At 54.5% G+C, this 13,201-nt stretch overlaps 1 long non-coding RNA gene across 2 annotated transcripts; it reads left to right on the forward strand.

Annotated features, from left to right (window-relative positions):
• The first annotated feature begins 2,450 nt into the window (after nucleotides 1-2,450).
• LOC113598119 (uncharacterized) lies at nucleotides 2,451-12,815 on the forward strand. 2 transcript variants are annotated; one of them, XR_008294803.1, is made up of 4 exons: nucleotides 2,451-2,591; nucleotides 7,707-7,820; nucleotides 11,252-12,111; nucleotides 12,407-12,815. It is a non-coding gene; the product is annotated as an uncharacterized LOC113598119 (long non-coding RNA). The 2 variants fall into 2 exon arrangements; XR_008294802.1 differs by having other exon boundaries at nucleotides 2,453-2,591; nucleotides 11,252-12,815.
• The last annotated feature ends 386 nt before the right edge of the window (nucleotides 12,816-13,201 follow it).

Here is a 13,201-nt window from a genome sequence, read left to right on the forward strand (position 1 = left end):
GTGGGACAAGAGTCCTCCTGGCCTCCCTGCACTCCTGCTGCTACGTGACCTCCCAGGGTTTATCTGCGGGGGGTCTTTGGCTGTCCGATGCCAAGCTTGTGTGAGCTTAAGCGAGGTTCTATGGGAAGTACAGCGGGGAACCGGGAGAAGACGGGACATGACCTGCCCCTGACTGCATCCCCCGAAAGGGCTGCCTTTGCCCCCGGCTCATGCTGAGCCGGGTGACGGCCGCACCCCAAAGCCATCCCCACGTTCACGTGGGAGTGGCAGCTGAGTGTGAGTTTCGAAAACGCTAACGAAGGGGCTGAATACTGTCCATCTACTGATGAACGCAGAAGCAGATGTCCATTCAATGAACATTCCTCTATGAAAAGGAACAAAGTACCACCACCGGGATGAGCCCTGAAAACACTGAAAGAAAGGCGTTCCCAAAGGCCACATATTGAAGGATTCCCCTCGTGTGATGTATCCAGAGTAGGCATATTCACAGACAGACGGCCTATTAGCGGTTGCCAGGGGCTGGGGGCAGGGAAGAGTGGACATAACCACCAACAGGTCTGAGGGTTCTTTTTTTTGGGTGACTCAAATATTCTGGAATCATAGTGGTGTCATAGTTGTACAATGTCGTGAATATACTAAAAGCCAGTGAACAGCCTCCTTTAGAATGATAAATTTTATGGCATATGAATGCTATCTTTATAAAAAACTACTTGAAAAGAAAAATTGAATGGTGCGCGGTCAAGGCAGATACATTAAATAACCTGAGTTAAAACAGAAGGGAAAAGTCTCAATTTCAGGCGCTCATTGAAACATGATGACTTCTGGAACGTGGGCCCGGGCTCTTACAGACGACAGTGGCGGAACCAGAGTGACAGGTGTTCCAGGTGGCCCCCATGCCCGTCCGTCCCCGTACTCGTTTGTTTATGTCACCGCTGGTCCCTGAGGGCACTGAGTTTCACGGGCTGTCACGTGGGACAGCACTGACTGTGTTCCATGGAAGCCGTGCACCAGAGGAGCTGGCTAAGTTACCCCCATTTGGGCCTCCCCCAGAATCTCACAGGCAGGGTCTCCAGGGACGGCAGTGAGACTCACAGGGAGGCCAGCCCGAATCTGTCTCCAGCTGGGTGGGGCTGGGGCATGCTATCCTTTCTTCGTCCCCTCGCTCAATCTCTCGCTCATTCTCCTTTCCCCTCCCCCCTGCATCCTGGGGTTGATCTCCTCCGCGGACTAGCACACAAACATTTTCTTCTTCTCTGTCTTCTGGAGAACTCCAGCTAAGACGTCTGTTATCGCGATCGTTATTCATCAGGACGCTCTCTCCACACCGAACTGGGATGATCAAAAGAATCCTAGCCCAGAGTGTCATGAGCTGTGGCTTCTTGGAAACAGCACTGAAAAAGGGCCTTAGTTTCTCCACTTAGAGGCTGCCTGGTTTTTTTTTGTTTTTGTTTTTTTTTAATGTTTATTTATTTTGAGAGAGAGGGAGAGAGAGAATCCCAAGCAGGCTCCTTGCTCTCTGCACCGAGCCTGACTTGGGGCTCAACCAGGAGATGATTAAGAGTCTGACACTTAAAAAACTGAGCTACCCAGGAGCCCAGAGGCTGCCTGTGTTTAAGAATGAATAGAAGTAACATTGCCATGTGGTTCTGAATCCAATATGCAGCCTGGGCCCTGGGTGCTGGCCCTTTGCACCTTCCCCATGACTCTCCCCCATGGATCCCCCTGCTGGGATCTCACATTTCCATCCGCTCTGAGATAATGCAGGGGGTGATGTTAATCTTCCCATCTGGCCGGTGGGAAGACTGAGCCATAGAGAAAGGACAGGCCTTGAGCCGACCCCAAGCAGCGCAGGAGGGGTGAGTGGGGGCCGAGCGGCAGGTACTGACCCAGGAAGGCTGACCCTTTCCTCCAGACCAGGCAGACGGTCAGCCACGGGGACGTATCGGCCACCAGGACGTCTGCGATCATCGCCTGCCCCCGCGCCTGGTTGGTCACTGGCCTAATCCTTGCCCCATCTGTGGCGAGGATCCCTGGCGGGAGGAGGAAGACCCCAGGCCCAGATTCAGCAGGTCTGTGGAGCAGTCAGAGCCCCGCCAGGCACTCAGGGCGCCTCGTGTTAATCCCCAGGGAGTCATGTCTCCACATCCCGCACGTCAGCCAGAGGACAAATCAATACCGTCGCCTCGAGACCCAAGCGCCCATATTTTTCGAGCAGGCCTAGGGCTCGGCTCACGTCGGGGCCGCTCCTGCGCCTCCCTGCCGCACAGACAATTATCTCCGAACGATCCGGTCAAGACTCGAGAAGCTGGAGCGAGGCAGTGAGCATTTTTCTCTCTGATCGCTGTTCCCTGGCAGGGCCCGCTGCAGAAGGACAGCCCCTCCCCCCGTCTGGAGCGTTGACGTGAAAAAGAATCGCACAGGTTGTGACATCTGCCCAGACGCCCCCCACTCGTTAAATCACTTCTGACGTGGACAGGACACCGGGCTGCGCTCGCGTCCGCTCAGCCGGCCGCCCCGGTGCCCCGCGTGCGTCGCTCTTCTGTCCCGTGTCCGACGCTGCCCTTGGCGTTTCCCTTCCGCACAAGCAGCAGGTAACAGTCAACGCGGAGACCGCGGGCGCGAGCTGGCGGATCGCCCGCCAAACGTGCGTGACGCGCGAGCGGGGGACGTGGCGACCCAGAGAGTGGGCGTCCCAGCTCTCTTCTCGGAGGCTCACGATCGAGCTGGGGAGCTAAGATGTGGGAAATAACACCTTAGCTCGTTCAGCAGACACGTGCTGAGCCCCACCCCCACCCCCACCCCCAGCACGTGCTGGGCGCTGCCCTGGGCAGTGGGCCAGGCGGCCACCGTCCTCCGCTTGCGGGAACGACGACAGGGGGCAGCAGTGCCGCCTCGGGGGAGGTCTGTGAGTCTGGACGGCAGGAAGGAGGAGACCCCCACCCAGGAGAGGCTTCCGGGGAGCGGGACCGCGGCGCCGGGGCCGGTGGGACAGCGAGGACCCTGCCTGCCGGCCAGAGCGACGGAAGGCGGTTCCAGCAGGGGCGCGGCGTGCAAAGGCCCGCAGGCACCAGGGTGCAGCCAGCTCGGGAAGGAAAGCGGCACGTGGCGGTGAAGCGGCGTCCGAGGACGAGGACGCTGAAGGCAGAGGGCAGGCGGTGGAGGGGAGGACGCGGGGGCGGACGGCGCAGGCCCCGGGGCCACGCCGGGAGCACCCAGGGTCCTTAGGAGCAGCCTGGAGGCCTGGTGATGTTCAGCAGGGGCGGGACGTGGTCACCGCGTCGGTGGTGTGGAGTGGACGGAGCGTGTGCCCAGGGTGATCCGTGAGAGGGGCGAGGTGGTCACCCGGGTGAGAGAGGCGTCCCCCGAGGTGGGAGGGTGATGGCAGCGGGGGTGGGGGAGCGGGGTAGGGTCCAGAGATACCCAGGAGCCGACGCAGCAGGAATTAGGTTTGGGATGCGAGGGAGGGGACGGGACAGGAGAGATGCCCAGGACCCGGCAAGGACCCGGTAGATGGCATCACCGGCCGGTGAGGGGGGACATCCAGAGAGGCCACGTCTGGGGGTGACCGTGGGACGTTCACGTGGACACACAGATCTAAAGCCGGAGGAGAGTCTGGGCTGCGTGTGGTGAAGGGGTCACCTGCCTGTACGTGGCCCCTGAAGTCATGGGGAGGCTGAGACCCCCCGGAGGGAGAGCACAGTGTGACAGTGGGGGAGGGAGGCAGCTGGACTCGCAGTGTCCATGGTGGCGGCTACAAGCTCCACGGATGCATGTGTGTCTAGATGTGTGTGTGTGTGTCTAAGGGTGTGTGCATCTAGGTAAGTGTGCACGTCCGCTGATGGGAAGGAGCCTGTAGCATGTGGGCCGTGGGGGCAGGAAAGGAGGCCTGAGCTGTGGGAGCAAAGCCAGGCGGGGGAGCCTGCCCTGGAGGAAGTGACTGGAGCTCGGGTCGGCTGAGTTGATCCTGGTGCGGTCCCAGGACAGAGTGCCGAGCACCCCAGTTAAGCCCCCAGTGCCCAGCAGGACACCCATTTTACAGAGGAGGAGACTGAGACCACAGAGGGCGGTGAGGTCCCCACGGTCACCGAGTGGGAGGCCGAGCCCGCAGCCCTCACCCTGCTCTGCAGCGCACTGCAGGGAGCTGGGGAGGCAGGCGGGGATCTGAGCGGGAGCCTGGAGGTGCTGTGGGGGCGGTGGGCAGGGAGGTGGGGAGGGGAAAGCAGTGGTGCAGGGGTGTAGAGGCAGCGCTTTGCTCAGCAGGCGCTCGCCGTGGGCTGTCCCATGGCCTACTTGTCACGCATTAATGTTTGCGGTCAGCTTATACCTCCCGTCGCCAGGCCTGGACAAAGTAAATGAAGGAGTTGGCGCCTGGCTGGTGTATCTATGCCCACCGCCCACCGCCCGTAGCTATCGTGGCCTCAGAGACTCCGGCCCTGGGATTTCTGCTCAGATCAATTCAGGGCAGAGACGTGTCTAAGAGCCTGTGTGTGTATGTGCGGGGCCTCCAAATACTAATAAGGAAAGATTACGCTCCTTTCTCCTCTCTTCGAGATTACAAATCACGTCCAGAGACGGGGCCTCTTCCAGCAGCTGTGTCTGGCCAGGCACAAACTGAAAGCCGATCCCAGGTCTGCGTTCGGGTCACCCTTGGCTTTGACAGAAAACGCGTGTCATATTTCACTCATGGCCTCATGCCTGAAAGCAATGTCAGCTTCTGAGAAAATACAGCCCCTGTGCAAGGGAACATTACGATCCCTCGCGAAATAAAGCCTTTTCCTTCTTTTGAACTCTCCCAGCCCGCATGGAGCTCTCTCTTGTCGGGCTTTCTAGAATCATCCATCAGGTTGTGGGCCAGAACTGGCTGAGGACTTCTTTGCTGCTGTTGTTGTTTTTAAGGTTTATTGATTTTTGAGAGAGAGAGAGAGAGAAGGCATGAGTGGGGAGGGGCCGAGAGAGAGGGACAGAAGATCCGAGGCAGGGTCCATGCCAACAGCAGCAACCCCGATGCTGGGCTTGGACTCACGAGCCTGGAGATCACGCCCTGAGCCGAAGTCGGATACTCAACCGACTGGGCCACCCAGGTGCCTCTGAGGACTTCTTAATCTCAGGTTCAAAAGGCAGTAGATGCTGTGAAAACTACCAAAAATTAGACTCCGAATTCACAGCATCTTTGCTCTAGCTGGGAAGCAGGAATACTTGACTAAAGCACACAGTGTATAATGGAAGCACTTTTCCGGAGCGAGAGCTCAGGGCATCTGAATTTTTAAGGTGTTCCTCTGACACAGTGACAATGCACACTTCCTTCCTGTAGGTTTGAAAGTCTCGTCTTGTCTAAATCCTGTAGGTTCCCCGAAGGGAGCGATTTCTCCTTGTGCTTCTTTCATTGGCCCCTAAACTGTTCCCAGGACGTTTGCTAAATATTTCTTACGTGTCAAGATTCTGACAGGTGGTCAGGAAGCCGCCCTTTCTCTGTTACCAGGAAAAGCTGTAAAGGGGAATTGTTCTCAGGGCGTGCTGGAGATTCGTCTGGCCAGCAGGCTTCGTTGGTGTTAGTCTCGTAAAGAATATGCTGACTGTGGCTTTTCTGTGGGTCCCGGGCCCCATATCTTTGCCTCCAGAGAGCTGGAAATCGGGCCGTTCCTGGATCAGTGACTCAGCACTAAACAAAGTTCTCAGTCTCAGGTTTAAAATTAACTGTAAAATGCAAAAGAGATAATTCATCGGAGGGAGAACGTGAGCACATTTTGCGACATCAAAAAACCATCCTGGCATGGAGATCTGGAAGTCTGCAAACTGGGGTCTGAAGCTGCCAATTTGGGGGTAGAAAATGTTATGTAGCTTAAAACCCTTTAGGAATATTTTATCAAAAGATCCATTCCCTGTGATGTTATTTTGGGTATCTCTTTATAACCAGCTGACACGCTTCTCCTTAGCATTTCACTGACTTGAAAACCGCAGAACTCTAATTACAGTCTCTAACTAAAAAGGAAGCAGGTCTGTGAGCGGTACCTAATTGATACATTCATTTCTCTCCCCATTTCTGTCTTGTCTCAGATGATCAGGGTGAACGTGTTCATGAGTTATTTATTTTAAGGAGCAAAGAGCAGGAAGGTGGGGGTGGCATGAGCCAGAGAACATTCTGTTTCTTTCTTGTCATCTTCTCCTTCGGTCATCCACGGTAGGGGCGGGTCACTGGACACTGTGTGGCTCAAGGGCAGTGGTTTGTGAACTTGGCATAAGGCTTGAGAAAACCTTGGTTTCCTCCTAGTGGTGGCCAGAGAAATCCCTCCTCATCCTGTGTCCACCACCTGGCTCTTCTGCCTCTCTGTGGTGCAAAGTATCTCTTTGGAGCTGGTCTCCAGGAAGGGCAGACAAGGAAAGGCCCATTTTCTAAGTCGGAAGGTATATGAGTTCTTACCACAATAGTGATGTGGACCAACTCCAAATTCAGTGACTTAGGGGCGCCTGGGAGGCCCAGTCAGTTAAGCGTCCAACTCTTGATTTCGGCTCAGGTCATCATCTCATGGTTTGTGAGTTCGAGCCCCACAACGGGCTCTGTACTGACAACGCGGTGCCTGCTTGGAATTCTCTCTCTCCTCTCTCTGCCCCTCCACTGCTCTCTCTCTCTCTGTCTCTCAAAATAAATAAGTTTAAAAAAAATTCAGTGACTTAGAGCAGCCATGTTTATTTTCACCCTCAAGCGTCCGTGTTATTGACTGTGGTTTGGCTGATCTTGGCTGGCCTTGTCGGGTCATTTGTGGTTCAGGCTGCAGACCAGCTGGGGCTTGGGAACAGGCTGTGGGGATTTTTCAGTTCCACCTCGTGCATCATGTTGTTTTTTTAGGGCTCCGCTGGATTCTGGCCTTACTGGCTGGTTAAGTTTCTGAAATTAAGATTTGAAGTGATTACTCGAGAATAACTCTGAACAGAGTTAAAAGTGTAATCGAATTTCCTAAGGAGTCGAATTAAAATGTGAAACTCGTATTTTGTATCCTATAGTAAGAATGTATACACCTAATATCCTTTATCTCAATCAATATTTCCAAAAGGGTGTTACATATCCACTATGATAGGAAGTACAGCTTCAGTTATTATTTGGATAGTTTTTTTTTTTTTGAACCATGTGTTCTCCTTATAGTTACCTTCAGTTTATAACGGCAAGGGCTAGTGGTTTTACTTTTAGAATTGTGGTGTCATTTTCTGTTCAGACACAATTATTTGTGTAAAAAAGGGAGCAAAACTAAAGAAAAAATTGAGCAAATCATAGTGTAAGCGTGATCTAGATAAGACAACCATTTTGAGGAGGCTTTGGAAACACCTCCATAACCATACAAACGCAGCACGGGTTTCGATGACCAGGGTCCCCTCAGCAGGAGACTGGTTGCTGTTTTCTTTGCAGAAGTAGCCCCACAATTCAAGCGGTTCCTTCTGTCATTTTGGTCTTGTTCTGTCATCCTCTTGACAGGGCTCCGTGGCGACCGTACGAGCCCCGTAGGGCATGGCTTGTTCTGGGTTCAAGGCGAGCTGGCACCACCCACAGCTGGTTACAGGGGCACCCTGGCTCTCGGTTTTCTCCTGTTTGTGCCCCGAGGGGAAGGTAATCGTGTCTTCCTCAGAGAGTATTGAAAGGATCGAATGGGTTAATACCTGATACACACCTGGGAGGGTTTCTAACACTCAACATGATGTGGTTTTATAAACTTCAGGTTTCCTGATGTGTAGACCAGGTAGCGTCCTCTCATCCCACAGTGCCGTTGGTAGTTGTGTGAAAACCCAACCAGCATGGGGACGCCCTGTCTTGTGCCTCTTCTGTCCACCTGGTAAGCGTTTGGGGTCTTTGTGTCCTGGGTACTTTGGTACTATTGCTAACTTACAACAAACCAAGTTTTTAAAAACGTTCATTTATTTGTTTTTGAGAGAGAGACAGAGAGCGCACGCGAGAGAGAGAGAGCGTGCGAGAGAGAGCGTGCACGTGCATGAGCCAGAGGAGGGGCAGAGAGAGAGAGAGAGAAAGAGAGAGAGAGAATCCCAAGCAAGCTCCGTGCTGTCGGTGCAGAGCCCCACGCAGAGTCAATCCCACGAACCAGGAGATCAGGACCCGAGCCGAAATCAAGAGATGCTTAACCGACTGAGCCACCCAGGTGCCCCAACGACAAACCAATTTTCTAAAATCACTTTCATGAGTAAGATAAAATAAATCAGCCTGAAGGAGAGAAAAAAAAAAAATCAGAGTCTGCGCGTAGTTCTGAGTAAATGGCGAATACTTTGAACTCCACCAGCTCTGCCTCTGACCTGCTCTGAGATTTCCGTGCTCAAGGTGGATGGGGGCACAGGGAAGCAAGGGCAGGGAAAGCCAGCTCCGCCTCCCACGGGATTTGCCTTTAAGGGGACCGCTCGCACAAGGTGTCGCTTGCGCCAGACCAGACCCTGCCACAGTGTGACGAAGGGCTTATGAAGCCAAGTCACCTCCCTTTGATTCATGCTGAGGCATCAGAAAATTGAGAAAGAATGACAGCATAATTAAAAAGTTCTTCCAAATAACGCAACGCTCGGGGAACGTGGGAAGCCACTCACAGGAGAGATTTAAAAAGTGGAAGATAAAGCATCTTGTGAAAGAAAGTGGCGCATGTGTTCATGTGGATATTTACTCCTGGGTGAATTTGCTTTTCTCCCAAAGACAAAAAGAAAAACAAACAAAACCCCACATTCCAGCTGAAGCAGGTTCAAGGTGGAACCACTTTCTATCTAAACTCAGCCTCATCCGAAAAGCCCGAGGTCTCAAGTCGTCTGGGGTCAACACGATGTCCAACAGCAGAATCAAAAATTGACTCTGTTTAGCTTTTCTGGACAGTGTCGTCGCTGGGGTTTCCCCATAAGCTGAGCTGGAGGCCAGGACCTGTAGGTAGGTAGGTGGTTTAGGGAGGTGGTCTGAGGACTGCACAGAGCGAAATGGGAAGACAGAAAAAGCCAATCTTAGGGTGCAAAGCTGATATCGTGCACGGTAGTTTTAAAACGTGGCTGCACGGTTTTGGATACTCCTATGAGAGGTGGGTCTGTGCCCCTTCTCTGTGAGTCTGAGCGGTCTTGTTTTGATGTGTGACCTTCAAGGCCAGGCCACAAAGGGCCACACAAGGACTGGTGAGTTCTCTCTGCACCTTCCTGCCTCTAGAATATTTTTTTTAAATGTTTTTTAATGTTTATTTATTTTTGAGAGAGACAGACAGACAGACAGAAAGCGAGCAGGGCAGGGGCAGAGAGAGAAGGAGACACAGAATCTGAAGCAGGCTCCAGGCTCCGAGCTGACTGTCAGCACAGAGCCCGACCCAGGGCTCGAACCCATGGACTGTGAGATCATGACCTGAGCTCACTCAAGTCGGACACTTAAACAACGGAGCCACCGAGGCGCCCCCCCCCTTCCTGCCTCTATAAATACAACATGCATAATTAGTAATGCTTGGCAGAAAAAGAGACATCAAATAAAAATAAAAATCATATCTTAATTTTTTTGAAACTTCAAAATGAGTACTATTTTATTTGGACTTCCTTTTTACGGTCCAAAGGTTTTCTTCTCATCCATTAAGGAATCAAAAATTGACTCTCTACTTTAGCTTTCATTCCTTCCTAAAAATTGCCTTTAATTCCCTGATGGCTGCATGTCCACTAAAGACATTGGAATGTGACACACTCCAGGTTTCCAGCGATATTTCAAATATTTTCTTAAAAACGATTTTCATTTTGGCGAGACTCGGAATCCATGAACACGTTCTGTTATGCGTTCTCTTACTGTTTATATATAAAAAAAAGTAATTTTCCTTCTGTTTTACACTTCTGTTCGTGCTCTGTGTTATTTGTCTCTGGCTGCTGTGAAACAAATTCTGTTTTAAAAAAGAGTAAGTCCTATCTCCTTCCTCAATAACATCTGGGAAATCTGCTATTATGAACTCTTTTTTTTCTCGAAGGAATACAAAGGGCCTTGAAAATACATATTGTTATGTGTACATGAAGAGAGGAAAGGCCTTCAAACATTCGTATGATTCCCTCCAGGGTCGTTAGGAGGCACGGTTGTGAGCACAAGATGGTAACCTTCCCAGGAGAGAAAGTATCAAAAAGCCAGGCCTTAGAAAACGGTGGAGGATGATCTCTCCCCTGAACCTGGAACTTTGCTTATGTGAATAACGAACACTCCTCCTTTGTGCGACTGAATACGTGTGACAGGGAAGAAGCCGCCCGGCACGGGTCCACATGCACCTGCTTGGTTTTCATTATTTTCCGCCAGGGGAAATGTACGATTTCCCCACAGCAGGGAGGCCCGCGATTGTGACACACGGGCTCCCCGATGCCGTCGGGAGGCTTCCTGAGGAGGCCTCGTGGCTGTGACACGGGAGGCCCCGCCGCGGGCAGCGCCCGTCCTCTGCTTCTCTCTGGCTGTGAGGTTGCAGGTGGGCGGCCGGCGGGGGGGCCGGTGGCCGCGGCACCTGCAGGGTGGGCGCCCGGGGCTCACCTGCGGGCCAAGGCAGAGCTCCGCCCCGGCCAGGTCCCTGCTCTGGCTCCGCCCAGAAGTTGGACTCATGAAGGAAAGCCTGCCCTGCCTCCCGTGAACCCTCTGTCTCCATCCAGGTAGGTCCCCTAAGGCCAAGGTCAACCAGGAGCGAAGGTCCGTTTGCCCAGAATGTGGGACACCAGCTCCTCAGGGGGGCCTCCCGGAAGGAAGAGGGGCTGGTGGACAGGCAGGGGCCGGGCCCCCACCCCTGCTCCCCAGGCCACAGTCCCCGGGAAGTCGCCCCCGTCCCTGCACACTCCTTCTCCGCTGGGAGAGGGGTCGAAAGCTGGCCTTCCTTCCCCGAGCTCTGGGAGGGCCTGCTGGACTGACGCGCAGAGGATTTGAGTCCTGCACACAGTGGGGCCCCGGGTCTGGGCTGTTACCATGTGGGGAGTTCTTAATGCGAGAGGGGGTTTCTGGTGCCGACTTGAGGAAGTTACTCGCGTCCCCAAGGATGAAACATAGACGAGAGCTGGGTCCTTAGGGGGATGTGGGCCCAGCATCCACCATCAAGCGGCACCAACGTCTCAAAAACGTAAACAAGTGAAGCCGGGGACCGTCTGGTGACCTGTCCACAGCCCCTCTGAATAGACCTGGACTCTCGTTTCTCATCTGGGAGCCGAGAGGCCTCTGTCTCCTTTGTCCCCGTTCTCTCCGTCCCTCCTTCTCACCCCCTCTTTGTTCCTCTTTCTGCCTTTGCTCAAACTGCAGCCCAGAATGCCCCGCGAAGGCACGAGTCCTCTGAGAAGCAGAGCAGCTGGACGAAGGGAGAGTGTGTCCTTGATGATGCCGAGAGGCTGAAACCTTGACATTTTCCTGCGGTCGAGTTGTCTCCCCGTTTCCAGGGGTGGTGCGTCCACAGGGCCGGCGTGGGGTGTTCTGGGCACACCCGCCGCCTAAGGATGCCCCTCCCCTGCCCGTGGTGGGGGGTCCGGGAGGATCGTGGCAGGTGATCGCCGGCCCCTCAGTTTCCTCTGTGAGACTGGGGCCTGGCTCTGCCCCGGGCAGCACCCCCCCCCCCCAGCACTGGGCTCCATGCTGCCCCCATGTCCAGATCGGGGTCGGTCCTGGGCTGGCGAGGTGCCCACCGTCTCCTGGCCCCCTCGGGCCTGAGGGAGGTGCCCCAGCTGCTCCGGAGGAAGAGCCACTCTGGCTTCCAGATCCGGGAATTTTCGACAAGGCTGCACAAGACCGAGGAAGTGGGGTTCCCTTCCTCGGTTGGTGGGGCCGCCAAACGCCTGTCACTCAGGCCAGGGACCTGCCCACGTGTCATCCTGTGGGCCTCCCTCTTCTTCCAGCCCGCGTCCAGTCCACAAAACTCAAACTAGTCTCCAGTCTGTCTGCCCCTCTGTCCCCTGCCATCACCCGCGTCCTCGCTTGGGTCACCACCACAGCCGGACGGCTCCTCCTGCTGGCCTCCTGGCCCCACGCCCAGATCGACACTCCACACGCTCCCAGAGTGAGAGTGAGCCCCGTGAGATCCACAGGAGACACGTCCCCCTGAGTAGATGTGTCGGTGGAGGAAGGGGACCCCACTTCCTGTTGCACCTGCAGAGCCCAGCACGACTCCTGTAGGTTCCGCGGAATCATCTCCGATTGCCTCCCCTCCCTCCCTCTCAGGGAACCGGCCTCCTGGCTCCCCCTGCAAACCCCAAGTCTCCCTGCCTCAGGGCCTTTGCATGTGCCACCCCCGCTTCCCCAGACCTGCTGCCTCATGCCCTTCCAGTCTCTGCTCAAGTGTCATCTCCTCAGATAGTAGCTGTGACCACCTGCCCACGGAAGCCGTCTGCACCCTACATCCTGTCCCTATTTCCTGCACAGCTGTCTCCATCCGAGATTGATTATTCATCACCTTTTGACCCACAGGAATGGCAACCGCGTGAGAGCCAGAACCCCCTCTGTCTGTCTGTCTGCTGTTGGATTCCTGCTCTGAGGACAGAGTCGGTTCTTGATCTGCATTCGTTGAGTCACTGAAGGGCTGGGAAGAACAATAGAATGGAACCTTAAGAATTCTGAAATTGGGATCCTGGAACATTCGAGTCAGAAGGAGCCCTTGGAAATCGCTTAGTCAAACCCATTCCCTTTGCAATTGCGTGAACTGAGTCTCAGGAGGACAAGTGATTTGCTTCACATCTGAGGCCCCGGGGCTGCTGCTCGGTTAGAGGGACCCACGTAGCCCGCTGTGCTGTGTGCACCGGCTGAGGGGAGGCTCTCGGGACTTCTCCTCCCCTGACACACGGCCGAGGACAGTAGGGACAGGTGGCACAAATAGGCCAGAGGAGGGGCGCCTGGGTGGCGCAGTCGGTTAAGCGTCCGACTTCAGCCAGGTCACGATCTCGCGGTCCGCGAGTTCGAGCCCCGCGTCGGGCTCTGGGCTGATGGCTCAGAGCCTGGAGCCTGTTTCCGATTCTGTGTCTCCCTCTCTCTCTGCCCCTCCCCCGTTCATGCTCGGTCTCTCTCTGTCCCAAAAAAATAAATAAACGTTGAAAAAAAAATTAAAAAAAAAAAATAGACCAGAGGACACATGACGAGAAGCAGTGGGTTCTGAGGAGATAGAGCTGGTGTGGGGGGGGGGGGGGACGGGGGCCCAGAAAGGCTCCCCGAGCGCGAGCAGGTCGAATGGCCTGAGGGGCAGGCGAACCCCACATGTGAGGCTCTTCG

This window comes from Acinonyx jubatus, unplaced genomic scaffold, assembly GCF_027475565.1.
Source record: "Acinonyx jubatus isolate Ajub_Pintada_27869175 unplaced genomic scaffold, VMU_Ajub_asm_v1.0 scaffold_23, whole genome shotgun sequence".
Taxonomy (NCBI): domain Eukaryota; kingdom Metazoa; phylum Chordata; class Mammalia; order Carnivora; family Felidae; genus Acinonyx; species Acinonyx jubatus.